Source organism: Eschrichtius robustus, chromosome 9 (assembly GCF_028021215.1).
Source record: "Eschrichtius robustus isolate mEscRob2 chromosome 9, mEscRob2.pri, whole genome shotgun sequence".
NCBI lineage: Eukaryota > Metazoa > Chordata > Mammalia > Artiodactyla > Eschrichtiidae > Eschrichtius > Eschrichtius robustus.
Window position 1 is genome coordinate 76,036,503 of NC_090832.1, and position 14,111 is coordinate 76,050,613.

Below are 14,111 nucleotides of genomic sequence, written 5' to 3' on the forward strand. Positions count from 1 at the left end.
AAAAGGGGTAACAGCCAATAATGAGAACAGAAAGGAGCTGTGTTTAAAAGTAAAAATGGAGGTACCATTCAATCCAGCAGGCGCACCATTGGACCTCTCACCTGAGAAGACAAGAATCGAGAAGACACAGGCCGCAAAAGCTGCAGTGCAGCCTTATTCACAATAGCCAAGACAGTGAAGCAATCAAAATATCCAACAAGAGGTGAATGGATAAAGAAGAAGTGGTCCATGTACACAATGGAATATTAGCCATGGAAAACAATGAACCATTGCTCTTTGAGGCACCACAAATGAGTCTGGAGATAATCACGAAACATGAGGTAACTCGGAAACCAAAGACCTGTATTCTATGATATCACTTATAGGCGTTATCTAATAACTGACACAAATGAATATATTTCCACAGAGAAAGACACTCACAGACTTAGAAAACAAACTATGCTCATCTAAAAGGAAAGGTGGGGGGAATGGATAAGTTAAGATTAGTGTTGCTCTATGTATACAAACACATAGTATATACATATCTCAAAAAGACCGACCATGTAGCAAGGGAGGTCTGTGGAACCCTCTGTAACATTTTACATGGGAAGAGGATCTGTACTTGAATAGACATATATAATGTACAAATGAACCAGATTGTGTACACCTAGGACAAACAATATTCTAAGCTTTACCCCAATTAAAAAAAAATTTAAAACCAAGAAGAAATAATGAGACATAAACTTATGGGGGTTTCTCCATGCACATTCCAATTTAATTTACAACCTAGGAACACGACTTCCAGAAAGGCTCTGCTGCCCTAGTACCCAGATTTGGGAGTGGAGAAATGCTGCCTGCTTGAGGTCACTTCCCACAACAGCAGCTTTAAACCCATTGCTAAAGGTAACTAAATATTCACCAAACTTGCAGTTCAGGAAATGACACCTGCTCTCTAAAAAAATTCTGGGGTGGAAAATCGACCAAAAATTTCAAAATAGGGCAACCTTCCAAGAAGAAAATTTCAAGAGATATATTGTACTCCCAACTGTTTCCTTTTTTTTAACAGAAAAGTAAACGGTGGAGAAAAATGATGAGTTTTACGAATTTTCAAAGACATGCAAACCCAAATTACACAACCCTACCAGCACACAGCAGCCAGTAGGGCCATTAACATACATGCTGCAAACAATAAATGCTAAATCGATTGTGGAGAAATGCATACCCTCGATTCTAAGGGGGACGTGGTAAGAGCCACTAATGAAAACACAAAGAAGGTGCTTTGAAAAGGGAAACACGGTGCTACCAGTCAATCAGTCACACCCACTGCTGGGCCTATCACCTGAGAAAATGAGAATCAAAAAGTCACAGGCTGGCAATCCTGCACTCCAACAATATTTACCATAGCCAACACTTGGAAGCAATGAAAATGTCCATCAACCGAGGAATGCAACAAAGTAGAAGTGATCCACGTGCACACTGGGAAATTACTCCAATAAAAACTAAAAATTAAATTAAAAATCCAACAAAAGTAAGGAGACATCAGCTTGTGTGGGTTTGTCTGGGCACACTCCACTCTAATTTATAACCGAGAAACACCACAGACCGCAAGGGCTTTTCCCTAGTTACCATGGTGGGGACATAGAAAGGCTGCCGCCCTCTGGCATTTACCTGCAAAAGCAGCTTTAAAGCCTGTGCTAATGGTCATTTCATAGGAACAAGTACTGCAGAACTGTAAATGAAACCTGCCCTCAAAATGTCTTGAGGGAGGTAATGGCCAAAACATTTCAAAATGTGACACATATTTTAAGAGATCACTTTGAAGAACTAAGGAGTAATCACAGCTTGAAAAATAAAAAGGACATGCCTTAAAGCTCAATTTCAACGGATAATGAGGCACATGCGAATTCAACCACAAAGAGGTATCAGCTCACACTTGTCAGAATAACCATCAGCAAGGAAACTACAAACAATAAATGCTGAAGGTGTTGTGGAGAAATGCATACCCTCAACTTCAAGTGGGACGTAACTTGAAAAGGGCCACGAATGAGAACAGAATGGAGGTGCCTTAAAAAGGTAAACATTGAGCTACCATATGATCCAGCAGGGCCACTCCTCCACCTATAATCTAAGAAGAAAGAATTGGAAAGACACAGGCAGGCAAATCTGCATGGCACATTATTACGATAGCCAAGATATGGAAGTAACCAAAAAGGCCACCAACATATGGGTGGACAAAGAAGAACTCCTCCATGTACAGATGGAATATTCGCTAGTGAAAAAAATGAAAAAATGCCATTTGCAGCACCATACATGAGCCTAGACATAATCACGCCACCTGTAGTAAGTGAGAAAGCAAAAGACACATATCCTATCATATAACTTTTAGGAGTTACTTAAAAATTGATAAAAATGAAGATATTTCCACAGAGAAAGGCAATCACAGATTCATTAAAATACTTATGGTTCACCAAATAGAAAGGGATGAGGATTGGATACATTACCATATTGGAGTTAACAGAGATATACATACCATGTGAATATATAATCACCAAAGACGTACGGAAGACCAGGAGAAGACTACTCAACATTGTGTCATAACCTACATGGGAAAAGGATGCGAGGAAGAATAGATACACGTATATGTGTGAAAGAACCACATCTTGCACACCTAGAACAAACAAACCATTGTAATCAAATTTGCTGGGATAAAAAATAAAAAGTAAATTACAATTATGAACAAGAAGTAATGAGACATAAACATAAAGTGCTTTTTTCCTGGCACATTCCATTCGAATTTACAACCTAGAACACCACTTCCATTAAGGCTCTGTTTCCCCAGTTACCAAATTTGGTAAAGGAGAAATGCTGCCACCTTGTGGCCGTTTCCTGCAAGAGCAGCTTTAAACTCACAGCTAATGGTCACTTAACATTCACAAGGACTCAGGGCTGTAAAGGACACCTGCCCTAAAAAATTGTGCTGAAGTAGGAAATGGACAAAAAAATTCAAAACAGGCAAATGTTTCAAGAAGAGAGTATGAGGAGTTAAGTTTTACTCACGCTCTTTTAAAAAAAAAGGAAAATGGATAAAAGCTCAACCTCAGGGAGTGTTAGACCCATGCAATCTAATCTACAAAAAGTTTCAACTTAGACCAGTCGACTGACCATCAGCAAAATGTCTACAAACAATAAATGCTGACGGGGTTTTCAAGAACTGTGTCCCCTCTACCTGCTGGTGAGACGTAAAGGGGTAACAGCCAATAATGAGAAGAGAAAGGATCTGTGTTTAAAAGTAAAAATGGAGGTACCATTCAGTCCAGCAGGCGCACCATTGGACCTCTCACCTGAGAAGACAAGAATCGAGAAGACACAGGCCGCAAAAGCTGCAGTGCAGCCTTATTCACATTAGCCAAGACAGTGAAGCAATCAAAATATCCAACAAGAGGTGAAAGGATAAAGAAGAAGTGGTCCATGTACAGAATGGAATATTAGGCATGGAAAACAATGAACCATTGCTCTTTGAGACACCACAAATGAGTCTGGAGATAATCACGAAACATGAGGTAACTCGGAAACCAAAGACCTGTATTCTATGATATCACTTATAGGCGTTATCTAATAACTGACACAAATGAATATATTTCCACAGAGAAAGACACTCACAGACTTAGAAAACAAACTATGCTCATCTAAAAGGAAAGGTGGGGGGAATGGATAAGTTAAGATTAGTGTTGCTATATGTATACAAACACATAGTATATACATATGTCAAAAAGACCGACCATCTAGCAAGGGAGGTCTGTGGAACCCTCTGTAACATTTTACATGGGAAGAGGATCTGTACTTGAATAGACATATATAATGTACAAATGAACCAGATTGTGTACACCTAGGACAGACAATATTCGAAGTTTTACCCCAATTAAAAAAAATTTTAAAACCAAGAAGAAATAATGAGACATAAACTTATGGGGGTTTCTCCAGGCACATTCCAATTTAATTTACAACCTAAGAACACGACTTCCAGAAAGGCTCTGCTGCCCTAGTACCCAGATTTGGGAGTGGAGAAATGCTGCCTACTTGAGGCCACTTCCCACAACAGCAGCTTTAAACCCATTGCTAATGGTCACTAAATATTCACCAAACTTGCAGTTCGGGAAATGACACCTGCTCTCTAAAAAAATTCTGAGGTGGAAAATCGACCAAAAATTTCAAAATAGGGCAATCTTCCAAGAAGACATTTTCAAGAGATATATTGTACTCCCAACTGTTTCCTTTTTTTTAACAGAAAAGAAAACGGTGGAGAAAAATGATGAGTTTTACGAATTTTCAAAGACATGCAAACCCAAATTACAAAACCCTATCAGCACACAGCAGCCAGTAGGGCCATTAGCATAAAGGCAGCAAACAATAAATGCTAAATCGATTGTGGAGAAATGCATACACTCGATTCTAAGGGGGACGTGGTAAGAGCCACTAATGAAAACACAAAGAAGGTGCTTTGAAAAGGGAAACACGGTGCTACAAGTCAATCAATCACACCCACTGCTGGGCCTATCACCTGAGAAAATGAGAATCAAAAAGTCACAGTCTGGCAATCCTGCACTCCAACAATATTTACCATAGCCAACACTTGGAAGCAATGAAAATGTCCATCAACCGAGGAATGCGCAAAGTAGAAGTGGTCCAAGTGCACACTGGGGAATTACTCCAATAAGAACTAAAAATTAAATTTAAAAATCCAACAAAAGTAAGGAGACATCAGCTTGTGTGGGTTTGTCCGGGCAAACTCCACTCTAATTTATAACCGAGAAACACCACAGGCCGCAAGGGCTTTTCCCTAGTTACCATGGTGGGGACATAGAAAGGCTGCCGCCCTCTGGCATTTACCTGCAAAAGCAGCTTTAAAGCCTGTGCTAATGGTCATTTCATAGGAACAAGTACTGCAGAACTGTAAATGAAACCTGCCCTCAAAATGTCTTGAGGGAGGTAATGGCCAAAACATTTCAAAATGTGACACATACTTTAAGAGAACACTTTGAAGAACTAAGGGGTAATCACAGGTTGAAAAATAAAAAGGACATGCCTTAAAGCTCAATTTCAACGGATTATGAGGCACATGCGAATTCAAGCACAAAGAGGTACCAGCTCACACTTGTCAGAATAACCATCAGCAAGGAAACTACAAACAATAAATGCTGAAGTTGTTGTGGAGAAATGCATACCCCCAACTTCCATTGGGACGTAACTTGGAAAGGGCCACGAATGAGAACAGAATGGAGGTGCCTTAAAAAGGTAAACATTGAGCTACCATATGATCCAGCAGGCCCACTCCTCGACCTATAATCTAAGAAGAGAGAATTGGAAAGACACAGGAAGGCAAATCTGCATGGCACAGTATTACGATAGCCAAGATATGGAAGTAACCAAAAAGTCCACCAACAGATGGGTGGACACAGAAGAACTCCTCCATGTACAGATGGAATATTCGCTAGTGAAAAAAATGAAACAATGCCATTTGCAGCACCATACATGAGTCTAGACATAATCACGCCACCTGTAGTAAGTGAGAAAGGAAAAGACACATATCCTATCATATCACTTTTAGGAGTTACTTAAAAATTGATACCAATGAAGATATTTCCACAGAGAAACGCAATCACAGTTTCATTAAAAAAAATCTTATGGTTCACCAAATAGAAAGGGATGAGGATTGGATACATTACCATATTGGGGTTAACAGAGATATACAAATCATGTGAAATATATAATCACCAAAGACGTACGGAAGACCAGGAGAAGACTACTCAACAGTGTGTCATAACCTACATGGGAAAAGGATGCGAGGAAGAATAGATACACGTATATGTGTGAAAGAACCACATCTTGCACACCTACAACAAACAAACCATTGTAATCAAATTTGCTGTGATAAAAAATAAAAAGTAAATTACAATTATGAACAAGAAGTAATGAGACATAAACATAAAGTGCTTTTTCCCTGGCACATTCCATTCGAATTTACAACCTAGAACACCACTTCCATTAAGGCTCTGTTTCCCCAGTTACCAAATTTGGTAAATGAGAAATGCTGCCACCTTGTGGCCGTTTCCTGCAAGAGCAGCTTTAAACTCACAGCTAATGGTCACTTAACATTCACAAGGACTCAGGGCTGTAAAGGACACCTGCCCTAAAAAATTGTGCTGAAGTAGGGAATGGACAAAAAAATTCAAAACAGGCAAATGTTTCAAGATGAGAGTATGAAGAGTTAAGTTTTACTCACGCTCTTTTAAAAAAAAAGGAAAATGCATAAAAGCTCAACCTCAGGGAGTGTTAGACCCATGCAATCTAATCTACAAAAAGTTTCAACTTAGACCAGTCGACTGACCATCAGCAAAATGTCTACAAACAATAAATGCTGACGGAGTTTTTAAGAACTGTGTCCCCTCTACCTGCTGGTGAGACGTAAAGGGGTAACAGCCAATAATGAGAACAGAAAGGAGCTGTGTTTAAAAGTAAAAATGGAGGTACCATTCAGTCCAGCAGGCGCACCATTGGACCTCTCACCTGAGAAGACAAGAATCGAGCAGACACAGGCCGCAAAAGCTGCAGTGCAGCCTTATTCACAATAGCCAAGACAGTGAAGCAATCAAAATATCCAACAAGAGGTGAATGGATAAAGAAGAAGTGGTCCATGTACACAAGGGAATATTAGCCATGGAAAACAATGAACCATTGCTCTTTGAGGCACCACAAATGAGTCTGGAGATAATCACGAAACATGAGGTAACTCGGAAACCAAAGACCTGTATTCTATGATATCACTTATAGGCGTTATCTAATAACTGACACAAATGAATATATTTCCACAGAGAAAGACACTCACAGACTTAGAAAACAAACTATGCTCATCTAAAAGGAAAGGTGGGAGGAATGGATAAGTTAAGATTAGTGTTGCTCTATGTATACAAACACATAGTATATACATATCACAAAAAGACCGACCATGTAGCAAGGGAGGTCTGTGGAACCCTCTGTAACATTTTACATGGGAAGAGGATCTGTACTTGAATAGACATATATAAAGTACAAATGAACCAGATTGTGTACACCTAGGACAAACAATATTCTAAGCTTTACACCAATTAAAAAAAAAATTAAAACCAAGAAGAAATAATGAGACATAAACTTATGGGGGTTTCTCCATGCACATTCCAATTTAATTTACAACCTAGGAACACGACTTCCAGAAAGGCTCTGCTGCCCTAGTACCCAGATTTGGGAGTGGAGAAATGCTGCCTGCTTGAGGTCACTTCCCACAACAGCAGCTTTAAACCCATTGCCAAAGGTCACTAAATATTCACCAAACTTGCAGTTCGGGAAATGACACCTGCTCTCTAAAAAAATTCTGGGGTGGATAATAGACCAAAAATTTCAAAATAGGGCAACCTTCCAAGAAGAAAATTTCAAGAGATATATTGTACTCCCAACTGTTTCCTTTTTTTAACAGAAAAGTAAACGGTGGAGAAAAATGATGAGTTTTACGAATTTTCAAAGACATGCAAACCCAAATTACACAACCCTATCAGCACACAGCAGCCAGTAGGGCCATTAGCATATATGCTGCAAACAATAAATGCTAAATCGATTGTGGAGAAATGCATACCCTCGATTCTAAGGGGGACGTGGTAAGAGCCACTAATGAAAACACAAAGAAGGTGCTTTGAAAAGGGAAACACGGTGCTACCAGTTAATCAGTCACACCCACTGCTGGGCCTATCACCTGAGAAAATGAGAATCAAAAAGTCACAGGCTGGCAATCCTGCACTCCAACAATATTTACCATAGCCAACACTTGGAAGCAATGAAAATGTCCATCAACAGAGGAATGCGCAAAGTAGAAGTGGTCCACGTGCACACTGGGGAATTACTCCAATAAAAACTAAAAATTAAATTTAAAAATCCAACAAAAGTAAGGAGACATCAGCTTGTGTGGGTTTGTCCGGGCACACTCCACTCTAATTTATAACCGAGAAACACCACAGGCCGCAAGGGCTTTTCCCTAGTTACCATGGTGGGGACATAGAAAGGCTGCCGCCCTCTGGCATTTACCTGCAAAAGCAGCTTTAAAGCCTGTGCTAATGGTCATTTCATAGGAACAAGTACTGCAGAACTGTAAATGAAACCTGCCCTCAAAATGTCTTGAGGGAGGTAATGGCCAAAACATTTCAAAATGTGACACATACTTTAAGAGAACACTTTGAAGAACTAAGGGGTAATCACAGGTTGAAAAATAAAAAGGACATGCCTTAAAGCTCAATTTCAACGGATTATGAGGCACATGCGAATTCAACCACAAAGAGGTATTAGCTCACACTTGTCAGAATAACCATCAGCAAGGAAACTACAAACAATAAATGCTGAAGGTGTTGTGGAGAAATATATACCCCCAACTTCAAGTGGGACGTAACTTGGAAAGGGCCATGAATGAGAACAGAATGGAGGTGCCTTAAAAAGGTAAACATTGAGCTACCGTATGATCCAGCAGGCCCACTCCTCGACCTATAATCTAAGAAGAAAGAATTGGAAAGACACAGGCAGGCAAATCTGCATGGCACAGTATTACGATAGCCAAGATATGGAAGTAACCAAAAAGTCCACCAACAGATGGGTGGACAAAGAAGAACTCCTCCATGTACAGATGGAATATTCGCTAGTGAAAAAAATGAAACAATGCCATTTGCAGCACCATACATGAGCCTAGACATAATCACGCCACCTGTAGTAAGTGAGAAAGCAAAAGACACATATCCTATCATATCACTTTTAGGAGTTACTTAAAAATTGATAAAAATGAAGATATTTCCACAGAGAAAGGCAATCACAGATTCATTAAAATACTTATGGTTCACCAAATAGAAAGGAATGAGGATTGGATACATTACCATATTGGGGTTAACAGAGATATACAAACCATGTGAAATATATAATCACCAAAGACGTACGGAAGACCAGGAGAAGACTACTCAACATTGTGTCATAACCTACATGGGAAAAGGATGCGAGGAAGAATAGATACACGTATATGTGTGAAAGAACCACATCTTCCACACCTAGAACAAACAAACCATTGTAATCAAATTTGCTGGGATAAAAAATAAAAAGTAAATTACAATTATGAACAAGAAGTAATGAGACATAAACATAAAGTGCTTTTTTCCTGGCACATTCCATTCGAATTTACAACCTAGAACACCACTTCCATTAAGGCTCTGTTTCCCCAGTTACAAAATTTGGTAAAGGAGAAATGCTGCCACCTTGTGGCCGTTTCCTGCAAGAGCAGCTTTAAACTCACAGCTAATGGTCACTTAACATTCACAAGGACTCAGGGCTGTAAAGGACACCTGCCCTAAAAAATTGTGCTGAAGTAGGGAATGGACAAAAAAATTCAAAACAGGCAAATGTTTCAAGATGAGAGTATGAAGACTTAAGTTTTACTCACGCTCTTTTAAAAAAAAAAAAGGAAAATGTATAAAAGCTCAACCTCAGGGAGTGTTAGACCCATGCAATCTAATCTACAAAAAGTTTCAACTTAGACCAGTCGACTGACCATCAGCAAAAAATCTACAAACAATAACTCCTGAAGGGATTTTAGAGAACTGTGTCCGCTCTACCTGCTGGTGAGACGAAAAGGGGTAACAGCCAATAATGAGAACAGAAAGGAGCTGTGTTTAAAAGTAAAAATGGAGGTACCATTCAATCCAGCAGGCGCACCATTGGACCTCTCACCTGAGAAGACAAGAATCGAGAAGACACAGGCCGCAAAAGCTGCAGTGCAGCCTTATTCACAATAGCCAAGACAGTGAAGCAATCAAAATATCCAACAAGAGGTGAATGGATAAAGAAGAAGTGGTCCATGTACACAATGGAATATTAGCCATGGAAAACAATGAACCATTGCTCTTTGAGGCACCACAAATGAGTCTGGAGATAATCACGAAACATGAGGTAACTCGGAAACCAAAGACCTGTATTCTATGATATCACTTATAGGCGTTATCTAATAACTGACACAAATGAATATATTTCCACAGAGAAAGACACTCACAGACTTAGAAAACAAACTATGCTCATCTAAAAGGAAAGGTGGGGGGAATGGATAAGTTAAGATTAGTGTTGCTCTATGTATACAAACACATAGTATATACATATCTCAAAAAGACCGACCATGTAGCAAGGGAGGTCTGTGGAACCCTCTGTAACATTTTACATGGGAAGAGGATCTGTACTTGAATAGACATATATAATGTACAAATGAACCAGATTGTGTACACCTAGGACAAACAATATTCTAAGCTTTACCCCAATTAAAAAAAAATTTAAAACCAAGAAGAAATAATGAGACATAAACTTATGGGGGTTTCTCCATGCACATTCCAATTTAATTTACAACCTAGGAACACGACTTCCAGAAAGGCTCTGCTGCCCTAGTACCCAGATTTGGGAGTGGAGAAATGCTGCCTGCTTGAGGTCACTTCCCACAACAGCAGCTTTAAACCCATTGCTAAAGGTAACTAAATATTCACCAAACTTGCAGTTCAGGAAATGACACCTGCTCTCTAAAAAAATTCTGGGGTGGAAAATCGACCAAAAATTTCAAAATAGGGCAACCTTCCAAGAAGAAAATTTCAAGAGATATATTGTACTCCCAACTGTTTCCTTTTTTTTAACAGAAAAGTAAACGGTGGAGAAAAATGATGAGTTTTACGAATTTTCAAAGACATGCAAACCCAAATTACACAACCCTACCAGCACACAGCAGCCAGTAGGGCCATTAACATACATGCTGCAAACAATAAATGCTAAATCGATTGTGGAGAAATGCATACCCTCGATTCTAAGGGGGACGTGGTAAGAGCCACTAATGAAAACACAAAGAAGGTGCTTTGAAAAGGGAAACACGGTGCTACCAGTCAATCAGTCACACCCACTGCTGGGCCTATCACCTGAGAAAATGAGAATCAAAAAGTCACAGGCTGGCAATCCTGCACTCCAACAATATTTACCATAGCCAACACTTGGAAGCAATGAAAATGTCCATCAACCGAGGAATGCACAAAGTAGAAGTGATCCACGTGCACACTGGGAAATTACTCCAATAAAAACTAAAAATTAAATTAAAAATCCAACAAAAGTAAGGAGACATCAGCTTGTGTGGGTTTGTCTGGGCACACTCCACTCTAATTTATAACCGAGAAACACCACAGACCGCAAGGGCTTTTCCCTAGTTACCATGGTGGGGACATAGAAAGGCTGCCGCCCTCTGGCATTTACCTGCAAAAGCAGCTTTAAAGCCTGTGCTAATGGTCATTTCATAGGAACAAGTACTGCAGAACTGTAAATGAAACCTGCCCTCAAAATGTCTTGAGGGAGGTAATGGCCAAAACATTTCAAAATGTGACACATATTTTAAGAGATCACTTTGAAGAACTAAGGAGTAATCACAGCTTGAAAAATAAAAAGGACATGCCTTAAAGCTCAATTTCAACGGATAATGAGGCACATGCGAATTCAACCACAAAGAGGTATCAGCTCACACTTGTCAGAATAACCATCAGCAAGGAAACTACAAACAATAAATGCTGAAGGTGTTGTGGAGAAATGCATACCCTCAACTTCAAGTGGGACGTAACTTGAAAAGGGCCACGAATGAGAACAGAATGGAGGTGCCTTAAAAAGGTAAACATTGAGCTACCATATGATCCAGCAGGGCCACTCCTCCACCTATAATCTAAGAAGAAAGAATTGGAAAGACACAGGCAGGCAAATCTGCATGGCACATTATTACGATAGCCAAGATATGGAAGTAACCATAAAGGCCACCAACATATGGGTGGACAAAGAAGAACTCCTCCATGTACAGATGGAATATTCGCTAGTGAAAAAAATGAAAAAATGCCATTTGCAGCACCATACATGAGCCTAGACATAATCACGCCACCTGTAGTAAGTGAGAAAGCAAAAGACACATATCCTATCATATAACTTTTAGGAGTTACTTAAAAATTGATAAAAATGAAGATATTTCCACAGAGAAAGGCAATCACAGATTCATTAAAATACTTATGGTTCACCAAATAGAAAGGGATGAGGATTGGATACATTACCATATTGGAGTTAACAGAGATATACATACCATGTGAATATATAATCACCAAAGACGTACGGAAGACCAGGAGAAGACTACTCAACATTGTGTCATAACCTACATGGGAAAAGGATGCGAGGAAGAATAGATACACGTATATGTGTGAAAGAACCACATCTTGCACACCTAGAACAAACAAACCATTGTAATCAAATTTGCTGGGATAAAAAATAAAAAGTAAATTACAATTATGAACAAGAAGTAATGAGACATAAACATAAAGTGCTTTTTTCCTGGCACATTCCATTCGAATTTACAACCTAGAACACCACTTCCATTAAGGCTCTGTTTCCCCAGTTACCAAATTTGGTAAAGGAGAAATGCTGCCACCTTGTGGCCGTTTCCTGCAAGAGCAGCTTTAAACTCACAGCTAATGGTCACTTAACATTCACAAGGACTCAGGGCTGTAAAGGACACCTGCCCTAAAAAATTGTGCTGAAGTAGGAAATGGACAAAAAAATTCAAAACAGGCAAATGTTTCAAGAAGAGAGTATGAGGAGTTAAGTTTTACTCACGCTCTTTTAAAAAAAAAGGAAAATGGATAAAAGCTCAACCTCAGGGAGTGTTAGACCCATGCAATCTAATCTACAAAAAGTTTCAACTTAGACCAGTCGACTGACCATCAGCAAAATGTCTACAAACAATAAATGCTGACGGGGTTTTCAAGAACTGTGTCCCCTCTACCTGCTGGTGAGACGTAAAGGGGTAACAGCCAATAATGAGAAGAGAAAGGATCTGTGTTTAAAAGTAAAAATGGAGGTACCATTCAGTCCAGCAGGCGCACCATTGGACCTCTCACCTGAGAAGACAAGAATCGAGAAGACACAGGCCGCAAAAGCTGCAGTGCAGCCTTATTCACATTAGCCAAGACAGTGAAGCAATCAAAATATCCAACAAGAGGTGAAAGGATAAAGAAGAAGTGGTCCATGTACAGAATGGAATATTAGGCATGGAAAACAATGAACCATTGCTCTTTGAGGCACCACAAATGAGTCTGGAGATAATCACGAAACATGAGGTAACTCGGAAACCAAAGACCTGTATTCTATGATATCACTTATAGGCGTTATCTAATAACTGACACAAATGAATATATTTCCACAGAGAAAGACACTCACAGACTTAGAAAACAAACTATGCTCATCTAAAAGGAAAGGTGGGGGGAATGGATAAGTTAAGATTAGTGTTGCTATATGTATACAAACACATAGTATATACATATGTCAAAAAGACCGACCATCTAGCAAGGGAGGTCTGTGGAACCCTCTGTAACATTTTACATGGGAAGAGGATCTGTACTTGAATAGACATATATAATGTACAAATGAACCAGATTGTGTACACCTAGGACAGACAATATTCGAAGTTTTACCCCAATTAAAAAAAATTTTAAAACCAAGAAGAAATAATGAGACATAAACTTATGGGGGTTTCTCCAGGCACATTCCAATTTAATTTACAACCTAAGAACACGACTTCCAGAAAGGCTCTGCTGCCCTAGTACCCAGATTTGGGAGTGGAGAAATGCTGCCTACTTGAGGCCACTTCCCACAACAGCAGCTTTAAACCCATTGCTAATGGTCACTAAATATTCACCAAACTTGCAGTTCGGGAAATGACACCTGCTCTCTAAAAAAATTCTGAGGTGGAAAATCGACCAAAAATTTCAAAATAGGGCAATCTTCCAAGAAGACATTTTCAAGAGATATATTGTACTCCCAACTGTTTCCTTTTTTTTAACAGAAAAGAAAACGGTGGAGAAAAATGATGAGTTTTACGAATTTTCAAAGACATGCAAACCCAAATTACAAAACCCTATCAGCACACAGCAGCCAGTAGGGCCATTAGCATAAAGGCAGCAAACAATAAATGCTAAATCGATTGTGGAGAAATGCATACACTCGATTCTAAGGGGGACGTGGTAAGA